Here is a 12937-nt window from a genome sequence, read left to right as displayed (position 1 = left end):
TCATAAGGAGCAGTCTTGCCATGCTTAGTTTCATTCTATTCAGTGTTTTTTTAGAAGAAGTCATTTGTATGCATTTCGCGTAGGGTCCTATGTTAAACTAAGTTCCCGGTTTGCGGCCATCTTGGATCATGGATCGACTACAAAGTAAAAACACTTTGTCAGCCCCTCAAAAGGAACATTCATGCCATGTTTGGTTTCATTCCATTCATTTGTTCTTTAGGAGAAGTCATTTGTATGCATTTCCCATAGGGTCCTATGTTAAACTTAGTCCCCGCTGGCAGCCATCTTGGATGATGGATTGCTACAAAGTAACAGCACTTGGTCAGCACCTCATAAGGAACATTCATGCCATGTTTAGTTTCATTCCATTCAGTGGTCCTCTAGTAGAAGTCATGTGTATGCATTTCCCATAGGGTACTGTGTTTAACTAAGTCCCCCGCTGGCGGCCATCTTGGATGATGGATAGGCTACAAAGTAACAACACTTGGTCAGCACCTCATAAGAAACATGCATGCCATTCAGTGGTTCTCTAGAAAAAGTTCAATATGTAAAAAGTTAACGACGACGACGACGGCCGACAGAAGACGGACGACGGACGACGGACGCCAAGTGATGAGAAAAGCTACTGTGGCCCTTGGGGCCAGGTGAGATAAAAATAAAAGAAAAAATGGGTTCAACGTTTATTTACGCTCATAAATTGCCTTCGAAAGAAGCATACATGTTTGTCTATGTCTTTTTTTTTCTGTTGAAATAATAGGAGAATTAACAGTAATATCGAGAGAACTAAATTACAGAATTCGCTTAAATTTTACAATTATTTAGTTTATGTGCAGCTTCCTCGAAAACAACATTAAAAATTATAGGTCACCGATGAGTTAAAACAGATATTTCAATTGAAATTCCAAAAAAATATCTATTTTGCAACAAAATTTTGGGAGATAATTTGGACCTTTTTCAATGATATCTACGTTTTAAAAAGTCACCTAACTCAACACGAATGGAAGTTTTTGAATGATTTTTGTACCATATGATAAAGTAACGACTAATAAAGGTTATAAATAACATTTGTATTGAAAAATAAATGTTTAACTATTTTCTGAAAATCTTATACTCGCGAGCCTTCTTAAATCGGATTAACTAGTAGGCTCTTCTTCTCTAATGATCTAACGACAACATATAAGATCTATGTTCAGAATTAACGCGTATTACTGAAAGGTCATCTTTAAAAACGTAGTCTTATCGTAAACAAATACACAATTGAGAAACTAGTCTTTCGAAATACAAATACACACAAATTCTGATAATGTTCACTTGTTTTATATAAAACATATGTTTAATAAGAGAATCAGTGATGATTTTTTTGTAGATGACAACGTACAATATCTAAAGCCTGGTTTCAATGTTAAGTTAATTTGAATATCGTTTTCTGGAAAATATTTTATATTAACAGACAGGAATCATCGACCAATTACTGAACTATATTTTAAGAGTCTTATTACAATAAATATGTTGAATTATAAAAACAAAATCGATTGACTAATGTATATTCAAATAAAATTTTATTGAAAATTCATATTCTTCAGAGACCGGGAAATAAGCCCCTTAGTTGCCTTTGTGAAATACACATCGCAATTTTAGTTAACCATGCTCTACCGTTTGATCTATCAAAGATAACACGTGACGGTGTTACATATGATATTATTACCAACTATACAACTGAAACATTTGTCAAATCACGCACTCAGTATAGATATAAAACAAAAGTAATATCAATGAAACACACGTGACTAGCTGTTAAAAGCAGTGCAATCGTCAAATTCTTATAGTATTCAGAAAATGATAAGGACTACATGTATGTTCAAAAACTAATTGAAGGATACAATTATTCGATATGGCTTGTACAAACGATTGATTTTAAAGACTGTCATTTTCGTTGGCTCAAAGATCTCACAAAGCATTAACGTTAAAAATGATAATGTCACAATTCATAATGTTTATAAGAATGGGGAAATTTTTCATTTACAAATGATTTTGTAGACTTAAAGTATTTTACAACATGGATTTGCAGTCGATAATGTTTCTTGTAAATTGAACGGCAAATGTTTGATACATATTTTTATACGACAAGTACTAGTATATAAAAAAGAAGATGTGGTATGATTGCCAATGTTGTTAATTTTATGTTAACCAACATCTCCCTAGTATAACATAATATGCAAGTTTATTTTCGAATCAAAACGACATGACTCCTATTTTTTTTCTGAATCTACTAAAGGTTGCCTTACATATAATTTGACTGCACATTGTACTTAGCATAAAATGCCCTTTTAAATTGATGAATATACCTTTAAAATAACAAATGCCTTTCTTTACTACGTTTACGCTAGGTTATCAATTTAGACATAAAGTATAATTCTATTACCAATGCTTGTGGTTTTATAATCGACCACAGCATGAAAAATCTGGAGCTGTAAAACTAAATAATAGATTTAAATGATGGAACTATTATAACATTTTATTATTGAATATTATTATCAAGAACCCATGTGCTTTGTATTCTTCCTATTACTTTATATCATCGTCGCGCTGTGTAGATTAGTTTCCATACTTCTATGATTACTATTATTATTTGACGAAAGATCAACTTGTTTTATGTGCTTAGTTCTTTTGTTCACGTTTAAAAGAATCGTTAAACATCAACTTGGCAGTATTTAACAATAAAATAACATGGATTATGTCATATGTCATGTTAACAAACAGATACTCAGGCTAACGATTTGATAGCAATCGTTCAATAAATTTAATTTACCAAGTTAAAAATCCAGGGATTGAATGGTTTATCGTAATTGGTCTATCACATTTGCTTTTTATCTTTTCTTCATTCTCTATCATAATTCTGAAAATTCGTACTTTACTGCATACCTTCGTGTCATTTTATAAACGTATCAGTATTAAAACGTTATAAAGAAATTGATATTTCTGATAAAAAAATACAGTCGTCTGTGTAATTCTATTATCTGAATTAAATCGGCGGAACATCAGTTTTTTTTTCTACAAAATCTCTACCTGCTTATAGTAAACATTTAAACATACATTTAATTATTGCAATATGAATTTTCATAATGACAGATGATTTAAACTTTTTGCGTTGTTTTTGGATTAATTTGAAATTCGTACTGTTATGATGTTGCAGATTTCAATTTTCAATAAATTTTATAAAATGTTGATTATAAACTTCTAGTTGATATAAAAATGAACAAGAGACATAAAAAGACTTTATTTTAATTTCCAAATATGCAGTACCCGTATAGTTTGAAAATACAGACTAAGAGATTCCTTATGATTCCTAATGCTATGCATGCATCGTGTATTACTATCAATCGATTAATCCTTTGAAATCATTAGACACGTCTATCGTATTAACCTATAAAATACACGGCTAAAAATTTTCATCTTGTTTTCTGTATAAATTAACGGTTCTGTTTAGGAATACAGTTGTATTTTACTTTGATATGTTTTCTGGTTGTCTGAAACCTTAGCTTTTTTTGGTTTTGGGTTTTTTGGTCGTGACTGCTCCTTAACTTGATACATTTGTTTATCTATTTTGTTTTTTTTATTACTTGTGCGTCACTGATGAATCTTTTGAAGACAAATCGTGCGTCTGGCGCAAATATAAAATGTCAATACTGGTATCTATGATATGGCTATCTGTTCTAAATGAGGGAAACATGAGCGGTTCTAATTCTTTAGTGTCTACTGTTGATCTTTTCGCTATACATCTTGACTTTTTTTCCTCTTTTTGATATCTTTTTTTTTGTTTTTTTGTAAAAAGACAGTTAGTTAGACATATCTTTCATTAATATAATCATATATTTTTATAATATATAACTATGTGTCATATATTTCAGATGAACCAATCTGAATATCTGTCATGTGGAAATGGATCGAACCTAACATGTGATGACAAGTGGCCCACCAATCGAGGCTCCGACAAGCGGTCAATTGGGTCAGATGTCTTTACATATGTCACCCCAGTGATATTTGCTGTAGGTATAACCGGGAATACAATTTCATTATTAGTGTTTCTTACTAAAAACATGAGGAAGTTATCTGCAAGTGTATATCTCGCAGCACTTTCGACATCTGATCTCATAGCGTTGATATTCTATGTTCTTGTTGAGTGGATTAAAAAAGGAATACCAGTTGGTTCCGGACAAGTAACAGCTCCGTTTTTGGAAAGTAATGGAGTATGTCAGATAATTCTGTTCATGTCGTATTCTTTCCGTTGTTTTCGGCTTGGCTTGTAGTATGTTTCACATTAGAAAGATATATCGGCGTTTGTCACCCGTTAAAACGGAAAGACGTTTGTAATCTTCGTTCATCTAAAAGAATTGTTTTCTTAGCAGTTATAGTCTCTTTTGTGATAGCTTCATTACGACCATGACTTAGTGAAGTGCTTTATGTGGGGCCAAATAATGTTCCATCGTGTACAAGAAGACCAGAACACAAAAACCTGTCTTTTATCTATGACTGTATTTTCGTAGTGTGTATTACCTTTCTACCATTCCTAGTTATAACAATACTGAATACTCTGATCATTCGGAAGTTAATTATTCGGAACAAAAGACACAGACAGGTTAGGATTATAACAGAGGAGAGCATAATTCGACTGGAATTCACCATTATCTTAATAACTATATCGTTTTGCTTCATCGCTTTTAATACGCCATATGCCATTATATGGTTTAAGCATTCACTGCAAATGAGTTCTATGCGAATGGAGGATAGTTTATTCGTACCAACCAATCAAAACTTATTGATTTTTACTAGGACGATATTTTTCATGAACTATTGCATTAATTTTTTCCTGTATAGTATAACAGGTGCTTACTTCCGGGAAGAACTCAAAATGTTATTCACTTATAGAAGTAAAGTTTATCAAAGTTTTCACAAATGCCCTCTCCCTAATTCTCCAGGAACAACTCCACAGTCGTGGGTCGCTTGAAGTATGGAAAATACAAGGAAATATAGTTCATCGGTCAATACACCTGTTTCATTGAATAAAATTATTGATTACAAATTATGAAAGTTTTCTGTGAAAGGAATATTGTTATTAGACAAACAATGAAATGGGTTATTTGCAAATACATAATTGTTAAAATCATGTTGATTCTTTGATTATGATAAAGAATATGATTATTCTTTAAAACAACCAAACAACCAAACATGAAACAGCTACAAACGTAATTACTCATCTAGTTATGTCTGTTATACATCATGTTTAAAACATGCACTTCGAACTTTACACATACGTCCCTGATACTGGTTTCGGGTAAAATATCCATCTTTAACAAACAATCCATACATTTACCAAAAAAACTTATAGAGAAAGCAAAGAAATGGCGCCCTCATCGCAGTTTTTCATCTGAAAATCATGTTAAACAACATGGCTGAGCCTCTTGAATTTGAAGGCCATACGATGAGAGACAATTGTTTACTGCTATGCCAACGTCTGCGAAAAAGAGATACTGAAATAAATTATAAAACATACAAGAGAACAATGAATGAAACATGAAACATGAAAACTTAATTAAACGCCTATTTCTACATATACAATATGTATTCAATGGCGTTGTACAAAAATGACATATAAAATACAAAAATACTAAACAAAAATACAATATGTATGTACAATACCAAAAATTGAAAATTTATACTGTGATACACAAGAAAAAAAAAAGTCAGAAAAGTTCAAAATAATTTTGGAAATACAATGTTTTCAACCGACATTTAAAAATATCCAAAGATTCAGAGTTTCTTACATTTGTACCTAGTTCATTCCACAATTTTGGCCCAATAGTACTAAAGCTTCTATCTGAAAAAGTTTTCTTTTTGTTATATGGGACTGCATAACAACCAATAGATGACTCTGACGACCTTAATGAACGTTTCGACACTTGAGGATTTAACAAATTGATCAAATATGACGGTGCATTACCTACATGACAGTTGTACATATATGTTAAGATTTTAAATGTAATTCTGGCTTTGATCGGAAGCCAGTGTAAGTCAAACAATGCCTGCTTGGCACTGTCATACTTAGAACGGTTTAACACAAGTTTGGCACACATATTCTGTATACGTTGCAATTTATATAAATCAGTTTGTGAAACTCCAAAAAGTATAACATTGCAATAATCTAAATGTGAAATAACCAAAGATAAGACCAAAGTTTCAGTTGCTTCTTTCGATAGATAGGATCTTATGCACTTTATTTTGTAGTAGTTCATCATTGCTGTCTTACATTTTTTAGTAATATGGTCTTTGAAGTTTAGAGTCTCATTCAGAAAAGCTTCTAAGTACCGTATACATGTTTTTGATTTTATAACATCTCCACAAATGATTATTTCTTTTGTCTGACATTTAGAGAGTTGTTGTCGACTGCCAAAGAGAATAAACTCTGTTTTCGCATTGTTCATTTTTAGTTTGTTACTGTTCATCCAGGTGTTTATAAGAACAGCGCAGTCCTGTAAGTCACGAATTGCATCCATCTCATTCGTTAATGTTGGCACGAAACGTTTATTAGCAGTATGGTCGTCGGCAAATCCCTACACAGTAATAGATGGTGGAATAATGTCGAATAGGGTTCCGGCGTAGACTAAATAAAGCCAGGGACCTACGCAACTTCCCTGTGGTACGCTACACTAAAGTTGTCGCTCTGATGATGTTGTAGAGCTGACATTTACACGACAGCTTCGAGGTCTCAAATAGGAATCGATCCATTTAAGTGCGGTTCCATTTAAACCGTACTGATATTCGAGTACATTTATCAAAATACTATGATCTACAGTATCGAATGCTGCACTTAAATCAACGGCGATCATAGCGGTGACTTCTTGGTGCTCCATCCCATCGAGTATGTCATTAACGAGTCGTAGAAGGGCCGATTCGCACGAATGGAATTGACGATACGCAGATTGGTTTGTAGGAAGGAGATCATGATATTTCACGTGTTCATTCAGTCTATATAGAGCACATTTTTCAATTAATTTAGACAGGAAAGACAAGTTGCTTACTGGTCTATAATTTGAGTAAATTAGTTCAAGACCAGCCTTTTTCAGCAGAGGCCTGACTACCGCTTGCTTCCATCTTAATGGGAAGACGCCTTGACTAAGAGACAAGTTAACTAACTTTGTGATAACAGGCAACAATTCACTAAGGAACGATTTAAGTACTTTCGTAGGCAAAATGTCAAGTTCGCATGATTTACATTGCAATTTATTTATGACTTCGTCTTCTGATAGATTTTTAAAAGATGTAAATAACGGAACGTCTTTGAACAATGGTTTGTAATCGTCAAAGTCTCTCAGAGAATCACGAATTGTTTTTATTTTGTTCATGAAGAAGTCCGCAAATTTATCGGGAAGTTCATTTTCGTTTTCAACGGCTGGCATCGGATTTTCAGCCTTACTGCCTGTTAAGTCTTTTACGAATTTGTATAGCTTTTTAGAATCACCTTTAAAAGAAAGTACTTTTTGACTTAGAATGGAATGTTTCTCGTTTCTAAGTTCATGGTGGTATTTGTTCATGGATGATTTATACATTTCGTAATCACACGGTTTTCGGTGTTTACGCCAGAGTCTTTCCGATTTCCGCATGAGACGTTTCATAGACATGATCGTTTCGTTAAACCAGGGCTTGGGTGCTCTACATATTTGTGTCTTTTCCTGCATTGGTGCATGAATATTAAGTAAAGATTCGATAAATGCAGATTTAAAATGTCAATGTTATAAACAGTATTGTTTTTTCCTGTTTTTGAAATCATGACATATTCACATGCAACGGTGCAGACACATGATATTATAACATGCAACGAAACAGCAGTTACAATCATTCTTTGATCACGTATTAATAATTGATCATATCTTGATCTAAGGATTAAATCATACTTTTTAATGCATTATTTTTATTTTGTGTACGTGATTAAAGAACGGCATTCAAAACTACAATAAAATAAATGAACGGTAAACTTGGTTTCCGTGAAAAGACAATTGAACACCTTAATTGTATAGTGTTACTTTTCTGTTTGTTTGCAATAACAAATTATGGCTATTTTGAGTGAATTTAAAAAAATATATAATTAATCAGCAGTAGTTACGTTAAAGACAGAGAAGATTGCATGAGGAAAGTTGAAAAGCACATGCTCTATCAGTACAGACTTGACAATGAAAACAAAAATGACGAAACGACACACAACAACAACAACAACAAATTACTTTAAAAGTAAGGATTTCATTTCAGACCAGAGTTGGACGTAAGTGTTCAAAAAGTGTAAACAGGTCCTGATTCACACGCTACATCAGGAAAAGTAAAACCGATAAATCATTTTGTTGATGTATCCGTAACAGTTACTATTGTTTCTGTTTGAGCAACTGATATCAAATGAGATTTTGATGAAGATATTGAAACTGTACTTAAATTGTTTCTGTTGTGTTTTTGTGGACCTCAGTTTCTCTGCTCTTCAATTAGCCTTTTTTAAATCTATTGTACACCAAATGAAAATAATGTTACGTCATTGGTTGAATATACATTGGTCATAACTTCGTAAACTGATCAAAACGTTTGAGTGTACGCTCTTGGTTATATTATCCAGAATGCATCAGATACTGAAACGGCGATTTACAGTGAACGATATTTGTTTAATGGTTTGTTATTGTCTTCTTATATTCGTTTTGAAATGGTTTTGTTTTGCATCTGTTCCCATTTTTTGTAAAAAAAAAAAATTAACAGAATTATCTATCTTAAAATTTCATCTTGTAAATTTAACATCGTGTGGCTATCTGGGATACATTATTGTAGAAAGCGTTGATACGACCTTAGATATTTCATTTGAAAGATATCTACTATCACAACTGGACGAAAAAACAACTGTCCATACCAGTAACAGTCGCTTTACGACTGTCTTAGTCTGTAAAAGACCAGTAATGACTGTCAAATCTGTCATATTTCGTTGCAACAGTTTATCTACGGGTTTTGAAAGTCAAAAAATGCTACCATCTGTCATTTCAGAACTGTTGCAGTGGTTTACGGTGTTGTCACAGTCAAAATCTATTTATTACAGTCTTTCTAATAGTTGTGGCAGTTGCATTATGTCCGTCCCAACCTTTTATTAGTTGAGACAGTTAAAATGTGTTTGTGTCAACTTTTCAGACGTTGATGCAGTCAAAAAATGTTTGTCACAACGTTTTTAGAGTTGGGACAGCCGTTAAATGTTTGTTACAACTTTCTAATGGTTGGCACAGTCATTATATGTTTATAACAACTCATAAAATGTTGACACAGTCGTTAAATGTTTAAAACAAACACTTCATAGGTTGATACAGTCGGTAAATGTTTTAATACAAATATTTTAGCGTAACGGTAGTCGGCCATCAGTGTAAAAAAAATCACGTCTCACCCGGCTCTCAAGATTTTATTTTGTTGTGAAATAGTCCATTACTTATACTATTATCGTCTATTTTGCTATTGTAAACTTTTTTTGCTGTTTATTCATTAATTTTGCGATCGTTGTTTGTCTTTCGTCGTTTTCTATTTATTGCCGTAGCATTGTCCGTTCATTTTTGACAGTCATGTGCGTTTGACTTTAAATAATCCTTCTGATACCCTTACTTTTTATTTTATAACATCTGTTTTATAACATTTTCGTTCATAACTGGTTTTAAAAACCAGAAGCTTTCGTTTAAAATAGAGTTTTAATATTATTGCAGAAGAATAAGAAGATGACAATGAATTCATTCAAATTAATTTTTATACTTGATAAATTCTTCGCAATAGAAATATGTACAAGGGTGTACCTGAAATAAATTTAAAGATAAAGACTCAGTTACCAATATTGTACAGCATAATAAAACAGTTTTAATTCGAATTACACCAAGAAGGACATTTCCGATGATTAAAAAAATAATAAGCAAAATCTATCAAGTTTCATTAAAAACGGAAAACAATTCTTCACCGTAAACGATTTACCCTCTTTAATTTTTTGTCGGCAAAAAACCCTGGCCTCGGGTCGGCAAACTATATTTATGTTCAATAATCTTAGCTGGAAATTACAATCGGTGAGTAGAAATTATCAATATTTTATAGCATGTCTATCGAAAAATCATGGATTCATAATTTTGAAGGGAAAATGTGCACAGTTGTCAGCTTACAGACCTTACAATTTGTTCTCATTGGCGGATCAAAAAGGGGGGGGGGGTCGAACCTATTTCTTTTTTTGGCCGCTCAATGCATTTGAATGGGGATATATAGTTGGACCCCCACTTCTTTGTCCTGTGTTGGACCCCCCACTTTTTAAAATGGCTGGTTCCGCCACTGATCCTACGGAATATATATTAAGATACTCCGATAGGCTATATAGCTATGAATCAATGTTCTATATTACCACACTCGTGCAAAGTTGCATATTCCAGGGAAAATATAGGCTTTGAGCTTCAATGTTAAAGTTGAGCATCATAATAAATCATTGAAAGTAATGAAGGACACTGTTCCCCTTCCCCTATTATAATGTGTATGTTATTTATTCCCTTAATTATTTTGCATACAGCACCCGGAGGCCTGAGTGGAATACAGAAAAGGTTACTCTATATCTTCCCCTTTTTTGTGGGAAAAATTTGGTCGATTATATATAGGGAATCACTCAAGCATGACTGGATCTGTGCCCCTAAGGGCAGTCAGCAACCCTGTTCCTTATGAAAAGTTCTGGATGTGCCACTGACCCATACATCATGTAGGGTACATTTTGAATGTTAATGTATTGCTAACTCGGGTCCTAAATTTGCATGAAATACTTGTCACTGGACATTTTATAGTTTACATGTACGTATCCATATTAATGTGTTTCTTATCTAGTCCAAAAAATTATGACGTCTTGAAAGGCTATTATAATTTTTTGTTTGACGATGTAAGGCGTCAAAGAAAAAAATTATAATAGCCTTTCAAGACGTCATAATTATTTGGACTAGTTTCTTATCATGCTTATGCTGGATTACTAGTATTTCCCTGGTTTTGCTTTATCAGCCTGGGGCGTAGCTGGGACCTTTAGAAGTGCACGCCAACCAGGGGGGGTTTGGGGGGATTGCCCCCCTGATTTTTTGCTTTGGCAAGTCGCAAAATGGTGCGTTCTGAGGGCCTAAAATTGGATTGAATAGCAAATTATGAAGACTGAATTTGATCATTTTTTATTGAGAAACATCCGTGAATAAATTTTAAAATCTGCCCTTCGTTTTTTAGCTGCAACAAAAACGTCCATGGCCTTGTCTAAAAAAGTAAAATCACAAAAATACTGAACTTCGAGGAAAATTCAATCGGAAAGTCCCTAATCACATGGCAAAATCAAATGACAAAACACATCAAAAACGAATGGACAACAACTGTCATATTCCTGCATTTAGTGTTGGATGATCGGTTGAAATTACCAACCGATTATCTATTACAATCGGTTGACAACAACCAACCGACTGTCGGTTATAATCGGATCATAATACCTTGCCCTTTTTTTTAAAGGAAATCATGTATTTAGTCTCATTGTACATGTCTTATGTGTACATTCAATATCATTGCAGAGTTTATATATTCATATTTGATCTTTTGTTTCCTTTTCATATTCTTGTGTACTAAATTATAATCCTGGTACCTTTGATAATTATCTATTCAGCAGTTAAAACAATGAAATGTCTTAATAAGAATCAAGATTCATATTGAACATATTTTATCTCATAATTACAACATTTATTAACAACAGTGACACTAACATTTCTAAATTTCAATGGTGTAACTCACAAAATAATTTCAATAACATAGCTGTATGAACATGTGAATGCTTCTAATAAGGAAAAGATATATAAAGTTTTTAATTTTTAGAAATTTAAAATTAACACAAAAAAATAAAATAATGCATTTGCATTATAAGATATACAGTATACAAAGGGTATTAAGCCATTGTCTGTTAATTCGTGAAGAACGCTTTTTTTTCACTCTTGTGATCATTAATTTCTGTCAATTGTGTCATTCGTACGTCTGAACTTATAATTGTAAGAATGCGGAATTATTACATAGTTGAACCGTATCCGATTCGTGATTCCTATATTTTTATAAATGACGGACAAATTTCGGAAAATTTACAACAATAAACGATGTTTGGCAAACAATTTGGAAAGGAATATGACGTTTTTGATGCAACACATGGATAAACATTTCTAAAAGGCAATTTGCAACACGTTCTAATGAAGCAACGAAATTATTTTGTCTAAAATCAGAATGATTTGTACCGCTCTCAAGTAACAAGTACCGGTAATGAAAGAAAGTATTTCATACAAAGTTATTAATGTTAAATAACTTTCCATCAATCTGCAAATGCTTTTGTCACGTTAATAAAGAAGGAAATTGGTTTATTCTTTAATTATTGGATGTTTGACATTGTTACTGTCATCGACTGGTTAATATTGTTTGACTGCGCATATAAAATGCAAACCGTAAAACAGACCGGAAGTTGACAAGCTAAAGGTCCGGAAACTTAAAACGACAATCGATTGAACAAAATCCCAATCGATTATCGACATCGCAAGGCCCAACCAACTGATTTCGGACTTATTCCGATCATCGGAACAACACTACCTGCATTGGTATAGGCATTTTCAAATGTAGAAAATGGTGGATTGAACCTGGTTTTATAGCGCTAAACCTCAATTTATAGCGCTAAATTGACCTCAAAATCACTGTGAATGTGCATTAAACCCAAAAGCCGACAATCTGTCATTTCTCATTGTGGAACGGATGTACGTTTTCAATCTTTTCAGTACGCTGAACGACCTTTAGCTGTAGCACTAGCAACGGGTATTGTTAGGAGAACACACAGTATGTATCAATAGACGGTTTTGAT

General features: G+C 33.0%; 1 pseudogene; it reads left to right on the top strand.

Moving 5' to 3' along the window:
- Positions 1-3890: 3890 nt before the first annotated feature.
- Positions 3891-5005, top strand: LOC134700928 (FMRFamide receptor-like; annotated as a pseudogene).
- The last annotated feature ends 7932 nt before the right edge of the window (positions 5006-12937 follow it).

Source organism: Mytilus trossulus, unplaced genomic scaffold (genome assembly GCF_036588685.1).
Source record: "Mytilus trossulus isolate FHL-02 unplaced genomic scaffold, PNRI_Mtr1.1.1.hap1 h1tg000210l__unscaffolded, whole genome shotgun sequence".
In the NCBI taxonomy this organism is placed as follows: domain Eukaryota; kingdom Metazoa; phylum Mollusca; class Bivalvia; order Mytilida; family Mytilidae; genus Mytilus; species Mytilus trossulus.
The sequence above is the reverse complement of the archived record's forward strand: the minus strand, read 5'-3'. Positions and strand labels throughout refer to the sequence as shown.